The following is a 16,150-nucleotide window of genomic DNA, read 5'->3' on the forward strand; positions in this document are numbered from 1 at the left end:
TGGCGGTTCAAACCCACCAGCCACTCCTCAGAAGGAAGGTTGGGCAATCTACTTCCGTAGTGATACTGCCTCGGAAACCCAAGGAGGGGTCGCTATAAGTTGGGTCCGCCTCCATGGCAAATAACAACAACAACAACAACTTTCCATCAAGGCAAAGGGGGAAAACTCAAACTCGCTGCCGACCCAACTCATAATAACCCCTCCTTGGGTTTCCAAGGCAGTATCATTACAGAAGTAGATTGCCCCATCTTCCTTCCGAGGAGTGGCTGGTGGGTTTGAATCACCAGCCTTCTAGTTAGCAGTCAGATGCCTTAGGCACTATGCCACCAGAGCTCCTCAAAGGGAGAAAGGGCTATATAATTTTAAAAGCCGAGTTAACATGTGCAAATTGGCTGGTTCTGCTCCCAAGTGCCACCTAAAACTAAGTGCTTGAATTCAGTACTTGAACAAGATGTTCATGGAAAATCGTCTTTACGATAATAGGTATTCCTCACAAGAAATTGTATGGCAGAGAACTGGGTCAGTTGGCCAAAATTGGCACAATTTCGCCCAAGTGTCCAAACCTCTCTACAATCTGGAATGCAGTCTTGTGGGCTGGTTCTGTTAATGTTGTAATTTGGATCTAATCAGAAAGCAAAACATATTTCCAGATTTTTGAAACACTGATCAACTGAAGCCAAAAAACAGCTGTTCATATCTTTTCTTTCACAAGCTCTCTTGCCCGTGTGACCAAATCAGGCTTCAGTCTTTGCTGTGTCATCGATCCGTTTATTTGCTTTAAAATGTTAACTATATTTTCCTTTTTGAGATAACTGTGTCCACATGAAGTGATTCTGTGCATGAAGTCCTGTCCATGAGATGATTAATTTCCCGTCTCAATATGAAACACTCACCCAACTATGAATAAATAATCTGGAGACATTGGGAAGGAGGTCAATCCAAGCTGGCCACTAGGTGAACTGGCCCCCCAGCTTTTATTTATGGGAAATCCTTATTTCTGGGGCCAGAAAGGTCAGCTGGATTCCCCAAAACTTATCCAGTGAAAATAATTTCATTTCCTTGCAGAACACTACCAGCCATTGAAAGGTATTTCCGGTGTTCACAATGGTTTCTGTCATTTTGGCGTGGCATATGGAGTATTTCGTTTGAAAGAAATTGTTCCCTTCCTCGTATTTATAATGCTTGATGGAGTGATAAACTTCGACTTCAGTTTGTTATGGAAGGGCTAATGAGTCGTCTTTGGTGAGTCAAAAGATAGATGATCAAGGAATATGTGAAAATGACTCTTATTTAAAATGTTGCTTGGTTTGAGACTTATTAATATACTTGTAGAGAAAAAAAAAAAAGCTCAAGCCCATTAAGGCTTGCAATTCATTTTGTAACTGTAACATTTCAGCTAAACAAGGGACTCCTTTGTGCTTCTGTTTGAAGAGAAGTTGGCTGCTGCGCCTGTGCCTGGGGACGTTGGCGACTCAATGGTAGAATTCTTGCCTCAGCAGAAGCCCCAGGCTCGACTCCTGCCTGACACACTTCCTGGGCAGCCACCACCTGTCCGTGGAGGCTTGCATGTTGCTATGAGGCTGAACGGGTTTCTGTGGAGCTTCCAGACCAAGACAGAGTAGGAAGAAAGGCCTGGAAGATCTCCTTCTTGAAATGAAACCAACGAAAACCCCATGTAGCATGATGATCCCCCCTCCACAATTGATCACAGGGCTGATGCAGAACGGGGAAGGGTTTCGTTTCAATGTGCATGGGGTCACCATTGGTCAGGGGCTGACAACCACATGTATATAATGTGTTTGTTTCTCTGGAGAACTGTCACTAACATGGCACTTAACGGAGCCCTTGGGTGGCACAAACGGTTAAATGCTCGGCCACTGGCCCAAAGGTTGGCGGTTCAAATGCATCCAGAGGTGCCTCAGAAGATGGGTCTGGCAATCTACTTCCAAAAATTCACAGCCTTGGAAACCTACGGAGCTCAGTTCTACTCTGCACACATGGGGTGAGCATGAGGCGGAGTGGGCTCCATGGCCACCACCAACACAACCAAGTACTTCCAGGAAAAAGAATGTTCCGGATCTTGATCCAGTGGTGGTTACGCAGGACACATGCCTAAATGCCTTGAGCCTCACACTTAGATCTGTCTACTTGATTGTAAAGCTACATCTCAATAAAAAAGTGGAAAGACAGGAAAGAGGAAAGGTGGAGGGAAGGGGGCAGAGAGGGAGGAAGAGAACCGTGTTGCTTTGACTCAGCTTTGCGCTTTTCAACAAGCAGCTTGGGTTTTGTGCTAGTGAAGCCTGAGGCTTCTCGTCCTTCCGTGTCAGAGGGGTCAGCTTCTCTGACAGTGACGTTCCCTCTTAGAACGTGAGGAGTCCCACCTTTCATCCACGGCCTCACGACCCAGCCACTGAAAGCACTTTGCACTGGTACAACTTGAAAGGAAACGGATTAAAATATCAAGACGGTAGAAATGAGTATTTAAAACACGAAGTGCACCCCTACATCAGTGCAAGGCTGCAAATCAAGCCCGACTTTCTTCAAAACCGATGTTAAGAGCTGGGCTAGCTCACTTTCATGAAAGGGCCATTTAAATATTGCATGCTGGCCCCCTCTCCTCAGCCTTCTCAGCAGCCCGTGTTTCATCTTTCCCTCCTTCAATGGCAGGACGGCTTCATCACTGATTCAGAGCCCACGTGTTGCTGGCTCCCTAAGGGCCAGCCCACGGAATTAGCATTTTCTACATGCAGCGGAAGCAACAAGGAATAAAATGAGGCTGATGTGATGAGGAGAGAAATAAGGGCTGCAGCCAACAAGGGCTGTGACTTGGTATGAGAGAGTAGTCCCTGTGGTGGGTGCAATCCAGGGAGGCTTCCTGGAGGAGGCAGAGCATGGGATAGGACCCCATGTACTAATCATTATTTTGAGAAAAAGATAACTGTAAACCTTTTAGGAGTCCCTGGGTGTTGTAAACGGTTAAGTGCTCGGCTACTAACTGAAAGGTTGGTGGTTCAAATCCATTCAGAGGTACCTTGGAAGAAATGGCTGACAATTTTCTTCTGAGAGGTCACAGGCAAAATCAAATCAAGTGGTAAAAGACAAGTGAAATGATTTGCAATTTTTTTTTTAAATAGATGAAAGGCTCATATTATCAATATATAAAGACAAGTTACAAATTAAAAGGGGAAAGACTAAACCTCAATAGAAAATAAGTACAGAATTCAAGAGACAAGTCACAAAACTGGTAACGATGGCTCCTGAAAATCAGAAAAGATGTTTCAGTTCACTCCTAAGACAAAAGCAATTTAAAACTACATTAAGATACCATCTTACCACTACACTGATAAATAAATCTTAAAAAATTAGCATTGCAGAGTAAGCTCCTAGTCAGTGTACATGAAAGTGCTGAAAAGATTAAGCACATATCAAATTTATGACAAGACTCAGTGATAGCTCTCAAATATACAGGGATGGGTGTAATGGCTTAAGGAGCCCTGGTGGCATAATGGTTAAGGGGGCCTGGCTGCTAACAAAAGGTTGGTGGTTGCAACCCAGCAGTGGCTCTGTGAAGGCCTGGTGCTCTGCTCCTTTAAAATTTAGTCTAGAAAGCCCTGTGGGGCAGTTCTACTCTGCCACACGAGGTCGTTATGTATTGGATGGACTTGACAGGACCCACCAACCACAGCGTGGTGCTGTATTAACCTCTGGTATAAGGCTTCCTGAAATCAGTCAAATGCATCCTGTATTAATATACTAGAAATGCTCTCTGGGAGACCCCGGGTGGTGCAAAGGGTTAAACTGCTCGGCTGCAACTGAAAGGTTGGAGTACACCCAGAGGTACCTTGGAAGACAGGCCTGGCTTTCTACTTCCAAAAAAATCAGCTATTAAAAACCCTATGGCGTACAGTTCTACTCAGACTCCCACAGGGTCGCTGTGATTCAAAGTCGACTCCACAGCAACTGATAGTTTGAGTGTTCCCCAGTGGCGGACTCTGAGACAAGGCTTCAAGTGCAGGTCATGTATTTGGGAGGTGCAGGGAGTACCCACAGCAGAGTGGGGAAGTGAGACAGGCAAGGGAGGGAGCCAATCAGGGTGAGGGCTAGCTTCATCCCGCTGGGGAACCCTGGGAAGGGGGGTGAGACACACTTTGCTGCGTGACCCTGCTGTGTATCTGGGAGCAATCACCTGCAGGGACGGACACACAGGTCTTGGCTGAGAATGCGTTAGCCTGACCTCACGTCATTTCTGCGTGGGGTCACTAAAGTGGGACTGAGGAACTCACACTGTCTCCCAAGCACGGGGAAGTGTGGGTTCCGCAGCACCCTAAGGCTTGTTACTGCTGGCTGTTGGCGAGTGAACCCCCGATTCATAATGACTCCAGTCAAGCACTGTCCCCACATTCGGTTGTGATCAGACCATTGTGACTTTTTTTTTTTTTTTTTTAATTATATATACTTTATTTGGGAGCTCTGGTGGCGTAGTGCCCAAGGTATTTGACTGCTAACCAGAAGGCTGGCAGTTCAAACCCACTAGCCACTCCTTGGAAGGAAGACTGGGCAATTTACTTCCTTAGTGATACCACCTTGGAAACCCAAGGAGGGGTCGCTATGAGTTGGATCCAACTCAATGGCAGTGAGTTTGGTTTTTTATATTTTATTTTTGTGTTTGTTGTTGTTGAGAATATACAGCAAAATACACAGCAATTCAACAGACTCTACATACAATTCTGAGCCATTGATGGCATTCTCATCCTCCTTTTCCAAGTTGTTCTTCCCTCATTCATTTAAACTCACTGCCCCCTAAGGTTCCTATCTAATCTCTCCAGTTGCTGTTGTCAATTTGATCCCACAGACATAGTTCTTAAAGGAGTGCAATGTTCAAGGCAGACCTTGACTTGTTAAGCTAAACTACTGCTTGGTTTTAAGAAAACTTCAGTGGTTATTTTTGGTTTAAGGTTTAAAGATTATCTTAGGGCAATTGTTTTGGGAGTTCATTCAGCCTCCATGGTTTCAGAAACTCCGGATTCTATGAGAATATAAATTCTGTTCTACATTTCCCACCTTTTGATCAAGATTCTGCTATCAAAATGTTCAGTATGATAACTGGGCACCATCCAGTTCTTCTGGTTTCATGGCAAAGGAGGCACTTGTTCACAGATGCAATTTGCCAGACATTCCATATCCTCCTCTTGTTCCTGACTCTTCTTCTTCCTCTGTTGTCCCAGGCAAATAGAGACCAGATGTGCCTTGGATAGCCCTTGCAAGCTTTTAAGACCCCAGGCACTATGCAATAAACTAGGAGGTAGAACAGAAGGATTAAACAAGTTATTAGGCCAATTAACTGGGATGTCCCATGAAACCATGACTGTAAACCTCTAAACCAAGAAACCAAATCCCAGAGGTGTTTGGTTGTACATAAACAGCCTCAGCAGCTACTGTTTTTTTTAATTGTTGTGGCTGTTCATTGGGTTTTCACTATATTTCAGAAGTAGATGCCAGGCTTTTCTTCCTAGTATCTCTTAGTCTGGAAGCTATACTGAAACCTGTTCAGCATCACAGTAACACATAAGCCTCCAGTGACAGACTGATAGGTGGTGGTTATACATGACATACCTTGCCCAGAAATGGACCTGGGTCTCCCACATGGAAGGGGAGAAGTCCACCACTGTACCGCCACTGCCCTTGTCACCAAGCCTAGGCTATGCCTTGCGATTTGGGCATGAGGCCAACACCGAGGAAGAGCAGAGCCTTGGTGGCCAGTTAGGCCAATGGTGTGGGAAAGAAATATTTATTCCATTTATTCCAGATGTTGAGACCAAATCTACTAAGGAATGGCAGATCACACATTCATTCTATTCAGAAGCCATGGCCAGAAAGTATTGGACTTTCTTCCTGAAGGGCAGAAGGGAGGAATAGAAAGTTAAAACTCTGACCCATTGAAAGGTGAAACTTGGCTTCTTCTCAGAATCCAGAGGTCATGCTGATGTGTGCAGAATAGCAGATGCAACAAGAAATAGATTTACTGCAAAGCTAATGAAATTCCAGCTCAGGCCTTTTGCTTTGCAAGTGCCCATTCCAAGACCCTGCTCCTAATTTGTAAGGACAATGTTGTGTTCTCTTTTTAAGACAGGCCCCCCAGTTTTAATCCCAACAAAACCTGGATCCACCCTGGGAGGCACTACCCTGTAAGGTGCTTACGGTAGGGTGCCAAGTGATGTTCTAGCACTTAGAAACTTCTAGCAATTGCTGAAGGCCACGTCATGGAGAAACTCTAGCCGTGTTTCCAGTGGGTAAGCTTTTGTTCACTTGTTCTTTTTGTGTTAGGGCCACAAGGTTTGGTGAACGGGAAAGCAATCTGGGAAATGGAAAAACATATTTGCATGTTATCAGATTTTAAAAAAGAAAATGTGATAATACCAAATCCACATGCAAACGAGGGCGGAGACCCAGCCTTGGAACACAGCCCTCTTGAAAAAGGCCATTATAAGATTTCATTTTCACCAGTGTCTTTTATTGTCAAGCCCTTCGGCAAAGGAGCTGAAAAGCTGCCAAGGCTGTGATGGCAGTGGTGATGAGAGGCATGCCAGCTCGTGAGAGGTAAACTTGCTAATCAAGAAAATCACCACCATGGATGTCCCCTGTGCACCCAGAATAGGACTCACCTCTCCCCGTTGACTCATCAACCAACCAACCTACCATGTACTGTTCCCTGGTTGAGAGACTGAAATGGACTCGCCAGACTTGGCTGACGTAAGCAGGTAAGGACAACAATACAGACAAGCCCGTTGCCCTCAAGCGGATTCCGGCTCATGGTGACCCCGGGCATGTGAGACTAGAACCGCGCTCCGTCGGCTCTTCAGTGGCTGATATTTCAGCAGCGGATTACCAGGCCTTTCTTCCGTGACAGTACTGGGTGCATTCAAACTGCCAATCATGTGGATAGTGTTGATTTTGACAAGTGCTGTTGAGTTGATTTCAGTTCATTGTGACCCCACATGTCAGAGCAGAACTGCCCTATAGTGTCTTCTTGGCTATAATCTTTGTGGAAGCAGATTGCAGGCCTTTCTCCCTCAAAGCCATTGGGTGGTTTGAATGCCAAGCTTCCATTAGCAGCAAGATGCTTAACTGTTACGCCATCAGGGCTTTCAGTTAGTCATCCGTGTAGGGACCTAGCAAGTGAGGGATTACTATAAGGAGGTCAGGTGGCTTCATGGTCACAGAGCAGCCAGGAGTCAGGGAGGCTGGTTCACAGTCAGCCACAGGCCCAGCCCTCATGTTGACACTTGACACAGGCCACGGGCCAATGGCGTGGCCACTGGTGCCCTGGCAGCTACTGCTCCCCCGGTGCCAAAATGGGCCCTTTTGGCCCTACTTGTTTGCATCACCAGCTCCCGATTTAAAGATTTGCCTGGGTGCATCTGATTGGTCAGGGTTAGATTACATGACTGCAGGCTCATTGCAAGGGACTCTGGGAAGGTGACTTAGTTACCTAGTGTGCTACTGTAACACCAACACCATAAGTGAGTGGCTTTAGAGAACACAATTTATATCCTCACAGTTCTAAAAAGTCCAAGTCAGTGTCTTAGCCGTGTAGATTCCTTCCTCATTAGTGTTGTTAGGTGCTATCAAGTCAGTTTCCACTCATATTGACCCCAGGTACAACAGAGCGAAACACTGCCCAGTATTGCACCAGCCTTGTAATTGTTGCCATGCTTAAGCCCATTGTTGCAACCACTGTGTCCATCCATCTCACTGAGGGTTTCCCCCTTTCACAGACCCTCTACTTCACCAAGCACCATGTCCTTCTTAGTAGACGCAGGCATTTCTTGGTTCCTTGTCTGGTAGACGATCCTCACACAGCCTCTGTCTTCCCTGTGTCTAGTCTGTTCTGTTTACAACTCAGAAGTGATTGGATTTAGAACCTACACTAAAAGGGCTTGATCTAATTCACACAACGAAGAAGACTGTGTTTCCAAATAGGATCACACAATCCAGTCCATATCACAATCCAATCCGTAACACAATCCAATCCGTCACACAATCCAGTCCATCACACAATCCAATCCGTCACACAACCCAATCTGTCACACAACCCAATCCGTAACACAATCTAATCCATCACACAATCCAATCCATAACAGCCAGGTTGTTCCAATCCAAACAAGGCACAGGACGCTTGATGGACACGGAAACGGTTCTCTACCTTGTTCTCTTCCATCCCCCACCCTGACCACACCCCCATTCGAAGAAGGATGCCAGGAGCTCTCTGTGTCCTGGCAGCCATCTTGTGGCCATGAGGAAAAGGGGCAGAAAACAGCAGAGAAACTGGGTCCAAGTCTGCTTAGACGGCCCTGGGACCATACTCCTCAGCTCCGTAAGACAACACAAGTTTGTTGTGGATAAGCTAGCTTGTATTAGATTTGCATTATTAGCAAAATATACCTTTAAGAGACTTACTAAAGACTATGACCCGAAACCCTTTCCACCTCCCCCTCTTCCTTTCCTAATAGATTCTACTTACTCTTCCCCCATTTGCATTTCTTCCTTAGATCTGCAAATGATCAAATCACTTCTAGATTGAAAACCCAGTGCTTATCTTGTTTACGCAACTACTTTAATTTCAGTCCTTTGCAATCCTGTTTGTTCTTACCCCACAGCCTGGCACCATCTTCCATTAACGGGCCAGCTTCACGCTCCCTGAAATAGAGTGCTGAGCACAATCGTTGAGTTGTGCTAATTAAAGATGTGTATCATAGGTGGAATTGTCTCTTTGGAACCAAAAACTTAATTATGTTTCTTTGGCCTGGTGACCAGATGTGGAAAACAAACCAACAGATACGATTTCATTTGTATCTGGTGAGTGAGTTACCCCCAGAGCTCATTTGCTTCTTTCGATTCTGTGGGTCTGGTGAGAGCTAAAGAAACTGACTTCAGACAGTCGACAGCACCTTGGAAACATTCACTTTCCTCTGTGGACTAGGAACTGGGGAGGGGAAGCATAGACTGAGAACCAGAGTGAGGGTTATCGGGCCACGTCTCAAAGATGGGTCCAGAGCTCTGTGGACTGGAAACGTGTCTGCTCTGTTGCTGGCAACTGTTATGGGTTGAATGGAGACCCTGGGTAGCATAAATGGTTAAGAGCTCAACTACTATCTGAAAGGTCGGTGGTTCAAACTCACCAAGAGACGCCTCAGAAGACAGGCCTGGTGATCCACTCAAAAGGTCACAGCCATGGAAACCGTAGGGAGCAGTTCTGCTCTGCATACGTGAGGCCTCCATGAGCTGGAATCAATTCAACAACCACATGGGTTGAATGGTGTCCTCCAGAAGACATGTTGAAGTCCCAACCCCCAGCACTTGCGAATGTGACCTTGTTTGGAAAGAGACTTTGTTGCACCTGTAATTGACCATCCATTTGTCAGTTTTTTGTGTTATGGTAGCTGTGTGTCACCATGATGCTGGAAGCTATGCCACCAGTATTTCCAGTACCAGGAGGGTCACCTAAGGTGGACAGATTTCCATGGGACTTACAGACAAAGACAGACTAGGAAGGCCTGGTGATCCAACTCCAAATATTAGCCAGTGAAAACCCTGTGGATCACAACAGAACACTATTCCATGGAGTACTGGACAATGAGGTCCCTGGGTTGGAGGGCACTGAGGACACGCAGTGGCTGCCATCATGGACTTGAGCAGACCAATGACTGTGAAGATGACACACAAAGTCCCGTCTGTCGTTCACGGTGTCGCCATGAGTTTGAGTCCACTTGGCAATGAACAGACAGACAGCTCTACTCAAATGAAGATGAGGTCATACTGGATCAGCGTGTGCCATACATCCTGCGTAACTGGTATCCTTCGAAGAAGAGGGAAATTTAGACACAGACACTCACAGTGGCAACACTGTGTGGCAACAGGAGCAGAGAATTGGAGTCCTCATCTACAAGCCAAGAACACCAAGGACTGGCGGCAACCATCAGAAGCTGGGAGAGGTGAGGAAGGGTCCTTCCGTGGTTTCTGACTGCTGGCCTCCTGGCCTGTGAGCGAATGAATTTCTGTTGCTGTAAACCGCTCACCTTGTATGTTTTGTTGTGGTTGCTCCAGGACACCAAGAACTGCCTGTGACGTGGTTATTTAAGGGAATCCTCTGTTCCAGCTGGACACACTGGCCCAAAGGCTCTTGGGCCTTGGCTACTGGTGAGCTTTTTTGCCCACCCTGCTTTCTTTCCCAGAGTGTTTTCTTTCTTTCTCTCTGTCCAATGAAAACCCACCCAGCTGGTGAGGTCACCCACGGCCTGCCTCCTCCTGGGAGCCCTTGGAGACTTCCCACAACCTGTTCTCCTTCCCCACAGCCTCCCCAAACAACAACTGATACAGCAGGATCTTGCTTCTCTTTCCCTCAATTCCCAGAATGTTGGCAATTTCATAGGTCCCTTGGAACACTGGTGGTGTAGATGGTTAATGTGCTTGGCTGCTAACAGAAAGGTTGGATTCAAGTCCACTCAAAGGTGCCTCGGAAGAAAGACCTGGTGATTGGTTTCTGAAAACTCAGCAGTTGGAATGAAGCTCAGTTCTGCTCTGACACACATGGGTAACCACCAACAGCACATGGGGTAGCCATCAACAGCATTTTTTTTTTTTTAAATTTTTATTGTGATTTGGGTGAAACTTTACAGAGTAAATTCACTTTCCGTTCAGCAGTTCACATACATTGTCTCATGACATTGACTGCAGTTTCCCACAATGCAACAGTTTCTCTCCCACTTCCTCTCCATAGTTGCCTCTTCCCTGTGTCCTTCCCTCCATGCACTCCTGCCCCCGAGCTGTCTCCCTGTGCATACACAGCCCTTCTAGTCTCCCACAATTGATCTCTCTAAGGAGTGTATTTACCTAATGTAAATGTTCAGCTCATATGCTGTTTTTTTGTTTGACTGGAAGCCACAGGAGTAGGTTCAATTCCAGACCTGAAAGGCAGCTAGGGGGCATAGTCTCAGTGGTTCTATCAGGCTCCATCAGACCAGCAAACTTGGTCTCCCCCCCTTTTTTCCCCAATGATTTTGAGTTTTGTTCCACATCGTTCTCCCTCTTTATCTAGGATCTCCTACATAGATCCTCCTCTGAGTGGTTGACAGTAGTAGCTGGGCACCATCTAGTTCTTCTGGTCTCATAGTTGTATAGGCTGCGGATCCCATGGTGTACCAGTCGCTAGAACTAATTGTTTCCATGTGTCTTTGGTCTTTGTTCTGGATGAGGAGAGACCCATCATTGCATCTAGATGACTGCTCACGAGCTTTTAAGGTCCCAGTTGCTAGTTGCCGAAGTAGGATATGGAACAATGTTTTTGGGCAGTATGTTAACAGCAATTGGTTTTTGGAACACCGGAGGTAGAGTCTGCTTTGGCGATGAACTCAGGATGTTTTTGGTGGCACCTCCTAGGAATTTCCCAGTGCCTTCATAGCTGAATCAACCTGGCTTGGCAAATGAATAACACAGCATCTCTCTAGCATCATTTGCGCACAGAGTGGCCAACATGTCCCAGGTGTCTTTTTCTTCACCTTCTCACCAAATCCTAGGTGTGTGCATACAGTATAGGCTGGGGACAGTCACAGAAGCCCTATCCTGTGGAGCAAAGTCAGTTTTAGAATTTTCAGGTGTCCACGTGGCACACTTGCTTTCACTCCACCACTAACCTGAAGGTTGGCAGTTTGAACCTCCCCCAGCAGTACTGCAAAAGAAAGGTGTGGCAATCTGCTTCTATGAAGATTAAACCTATTACCGTAGAGTCAATTCCAGCTCACAGATACCCTATAGGACAGAGTAGAACTGCCCCATAGAGTTTCCAAGACTGTAATCTTTATAGAAGCAGACTGTCACATCTTTCTCCCACACAGCTGCTGGGGAACTAACCATTCAGTTAGCAGCCAAACCATTTCACCCCTCTGCCACCAGGGCTCCTTCATGTAAAGATGACAGCCAGGAAAGCTCTATGGGGCAGTTTTACTCTGTAACACACAAGGTCTCCAAGAATCAGAATCAACTCGGTTTGTTTTTAGTTTTTAGCACAAGGGCACCTGAGCCACATCCGCCATTTGCAGATAAAGAAATGGGGCTCCGAGAGGGGATGGGCTGACTGCCAATTCCTTCTGTCCAGGCCTCCAGGCTTCTGTTTGCAGACAGAAGGGTGGCTAAAGGGTTTACCATTAATGTAATGAATGTCATTCTGTGAGCATTCTGCAAAATGACCAGCTTAGAACGGCTAAAGGGAGATCCTGGCTGATCTGATTTTAAGCCTGTGATTAACCAACAACACGGCTTGAAGCCACCACGAGAACAAGAAATACTCCAGTCACCACAGAGCTGTCGCTGACATCTGCAGTGGGGATGTGGGGAGAACAAGATATGGGCACAGCGCAAATATTTTTTTAATGGAAAATAAAATTATTATTTTACATTTTTGCCTGTACAATTCAGTGATATCAATTACATTAATCACATTGTGCAGCCATCACCAGGATCCGTGGCCAAGTTTTCCATCACCAGAAACGAACACCCAATGCTTCCTAAATAAAGACACCCCTGTCCCGGGCGCAACCACTAGCAAACTCTGGTCTCTATACATTTTGGGAATTGCTCATCTGGAAGAAGGAAGAGCAAGCCTGGGAAATGAGGAGGAAAACCTCAATCCCTGTGTCCATGGAAACACGCTGTGGTGGTTCAGTCTGTGTGTCAGCTTGGCTGGGCCTGGCTGAGTGGCTGGGAGGCTGGATGGAGTATTGCCCATGATGAGACTGGTCATCAGCCCCACGGTGGGATCTGCTGTGAGCAGCTGAGTTCAGTGAACCTGCCTTAGGGATGTGGTCTGTATATAAGCAGAAGCCTTGGGGAACGGTCTCCAGCTCATGGCACGCTTGGACCCTGCATAAGCTGTGCTGTTGTTCAGCAGCCTGCCATGCTCTGCCAACCTTGGGACTTGAATTAATGGCCTGCCGTGTGGTTTGGTTACATCGGGATGTGCATTTTCCCTTGTCAACCTTGGGCTTGATAGCCTCAGCAGCCAGTAGCTGCCTGAGGGAAGAAATGCCTCTAGCTCCAGTGGGCTGGGAGCAGAAGGCAGAGCTGGACCTCATGGTTGAGGGGCTTTCACCCAGCCCCTAGAGCCTGGCACTTTGAACTTGGACTTAAAGCCTCCAGACTGTAAGAGAATAAACTCCTGTTTTTTCAGCCATCCCATTTGTGGTATATTCCTGTCGAGCGGCACTAGGGACCCAGAACGCATGCCTTACCATGGCGGCTTTCCAGCTTGGTATCCAATTTATGGGTATGCACGTCTAATTATACCCATATTATATGGCTGCCCATAAAATCTGGGAACTGTGGAATCTCATTAGTCTTTCCTTTGCTAAATCACCATCCCAGATCAACTCAACAAAGGAGGAGGCTGTTCTCTGTAGCCACTGGCCGTGGCTCTGCCTGGGAGGCTCCCTAATTATAACATGCGCTCATAGTGCTCATTAGGACCTTAAATTACATTCTGGTCACTGCCGGCACCAACTTCCCATCTCACGGGGAAGCGCACTGGTTGGATGCAGAAGCTAGGATCTATCAATTATTTATTTCGTTATCTGTGCAGTTTTGAATTGGAGATGCCTCACAGTTGGTCATCTGTGCACACTGATGAAGGGCTCCACCACTGACAGTCAGCGAGTCGTACTGTGGTGGTCTGCGCGTTGCTGTGAAGCTGGTCTATGCCCCTGGTATTTGACATACCAGGAGGGGGACAGGTTTCAGAAGTTTCCAGACTCACAAAGACTAGGAGGAAAGGCCTGGTGACTGCCTTCTGGAAATTAACCAATGAAAGCCTTACAGAGCACAACAGAACATTGTTCGACATCTTACTCTGGACACGTCATTGGGACGGATCAGTAGCTGGAGGAAGCTGTTGTGTTTGGTGAAGTAGGGGGCCAGTGAGGGTGGGAGGCCCTCTTGGTGGGATGCACTGGGGCTGCAGTGACGATGAACTTGAACATTCTGGTGGTTGTGAGGATGACACAGAACTGGGCAACCTTTCATTTTGTTGTAAATGAGGTCGCCGTGAATGGAGCGCTAACCTCAAAACCAAAGTCATTGCTACTAAGTCAATTCCTACTCATGGCCACCCCATGTGTGTCAGAATGCTTCATAGGATTTTCTTGGCTGAGATCTGATACAGGCTACAATGTGATGAACCTTGAAACATTATGTTAAATGAACCCAGACACGAAAGGACAACTATTGCACGATTCCACTAATGTGAAATACTCAGAATAGATGATCCATAGAGACAGATGGCAGAGTGGCGGTTGCCAGGGGCGAAGGGGAGGCAGGGAGAGGGGGAGAACCTGCTTACTGGGTACAGAATTTCTGTTTGGGGTGATGGAGACATTTTGGAACTCGATGGTGGTGGTGGCTGCCCAATATCATGATCGTATTAAATGCCACTGGGGAGAAAGAAGAGAGAAGTGAGTGCTTTTCTGTGGCACTTAGCAGAGAAGTGAATTTACTTATCAGTGTGATTCTGTGGTGACAGCTCCTCTCCTCCTGCAGGTGACATGTTCCCTGAGGGTGGGGACTGGGCTCTAGTGTTCTTCATTCGGCATTTTTGTTATTTGCCTGGCACATAACAAAACCAACACCATTTGGCCTGGAGTCGATTCTGACTCATGGCAACCCCATGTATGTCAGGGTAAAAATGCTCCAGGGTTTCCTTGGCTGCTAATCTTTATGGAAGGAGCTCTGGTAGCGTAGTGCCTAGGGCACTCGACTGCTAACCAGAAGGCTGGTGGTTCAAACCTACCAGCCACTCCTCAAAAGGAAGGTTGGGCAATCTACTTCCGAAGTGATACTGCCTTGGAAACCCAAGGAGGGGTCGCTATGAGTTGGGGCTGACTCCACAGCACATAACAACAACAACAACGATCTTTACGGAAGCCCACTGCCAGCCCTTTCTTGCAAGGAACCGATGGGTGGATATGAACTACCAACGTTTAGCTTAGTCAAGAAAAGCTCACTGCCATTGAGTTGGTCCCGTGACCCTATAGGACAGAGTAGAACTGCCTCACAGTGTTTCCAAGGCTGTAAATCTTTACGGAAGCAGACTGCCTCATCTTTTTCCCACAGAGCAGCTGGTGGGTTTGAACCGCCAACCTTCTGGGCAGCAGCCCAATGCTTTAACCACGGTATCACCAGAGCTCCTTTAGGTTAGAGGTGAGCACAGACCACCTGCACCAGGTGCTGTCAAATAGGTGCTGGCTCATAGCAACCCCATGTACAACAGAACGAAACACAGCCTAGTCTTCCACCATCTGCACAGGGGATGTTTGAGCCTCTTGGTGCAGCCACTGCGTCCCTCCCGTTGAGAGCTGTCTTCGTTCGTAGTGCTGCTACAACAAATATCACAAGTGGATGGCTTTGACAAACAGAAATTAACTTTCTCCAGTTAGGAGGTTAGGAGTCCCATCTCAGAGCGGCTCTCGGGGAAGGCTCTCTCTCTGTCGGCTCTGGAGGAAGGTCCTTGTCTCCAGGGTCCGCTTCCTAGTTCCCTGGAGATCTGCATGTGCCCTGGCCTGTTTTACCCCATCTCTCTCTGCTCGCTCATTTAATCTCTATTCTATTGCAAAAGAGATTGGCTCAGATACACCCCACACTAATCTTGCCTTGTTAACATAACAAAGACAGCCTATTCCAGATGGGATTAAAATGACTCACTGATATCAGTAGATTCCCATTCATATCAACCTCCATTAGGGTTGTAAATGTTTATGGAAGTAGATCGCCCCACCTTCTTTCTGTGGAGCAGCTGATGGGTTTGAACTGCTGACCTTCTATTTAACAGCAAAATGCCTTATCCATTATGCCACCAGAGCTCCTAAACCACAGGCATAGAGATTAGGATTATAACACATATTTTTCAGAAGGTATAATTTAACCCCTAACAGGGATCTTTCCCTTTTTCGCAAGCATCATGTCCTTCTCCAGGGACTGATCCCTTCTGATAATGTGTCCAAAGTACATGAGATGAAGTCTCATCGTTGCTGCTTCTCAGCAGTATCCTGGCTGCACTTCTTCCGGGACAGATTTGTTCGTTCTTCTGGAAGACCGTGGTATATTCAAT

The sequence above is a fragment of the Orycteropus afer genome, unplaced genomic scaffold, assembly GCF_000298275.1.
Source record: "Orycteropus afer afer isolate SDZICR_OR568_19922 unplaced genomic scaffold, OryAfe1.0 scaffold00006, whole genome shotgun sequence".
Lineage (NCBI taxonomy): Eukaryota > Metazoa > Chordata > Mammalia > Tubulidentata > Orycteropodidae > Orycteropus > Orycteropus afer.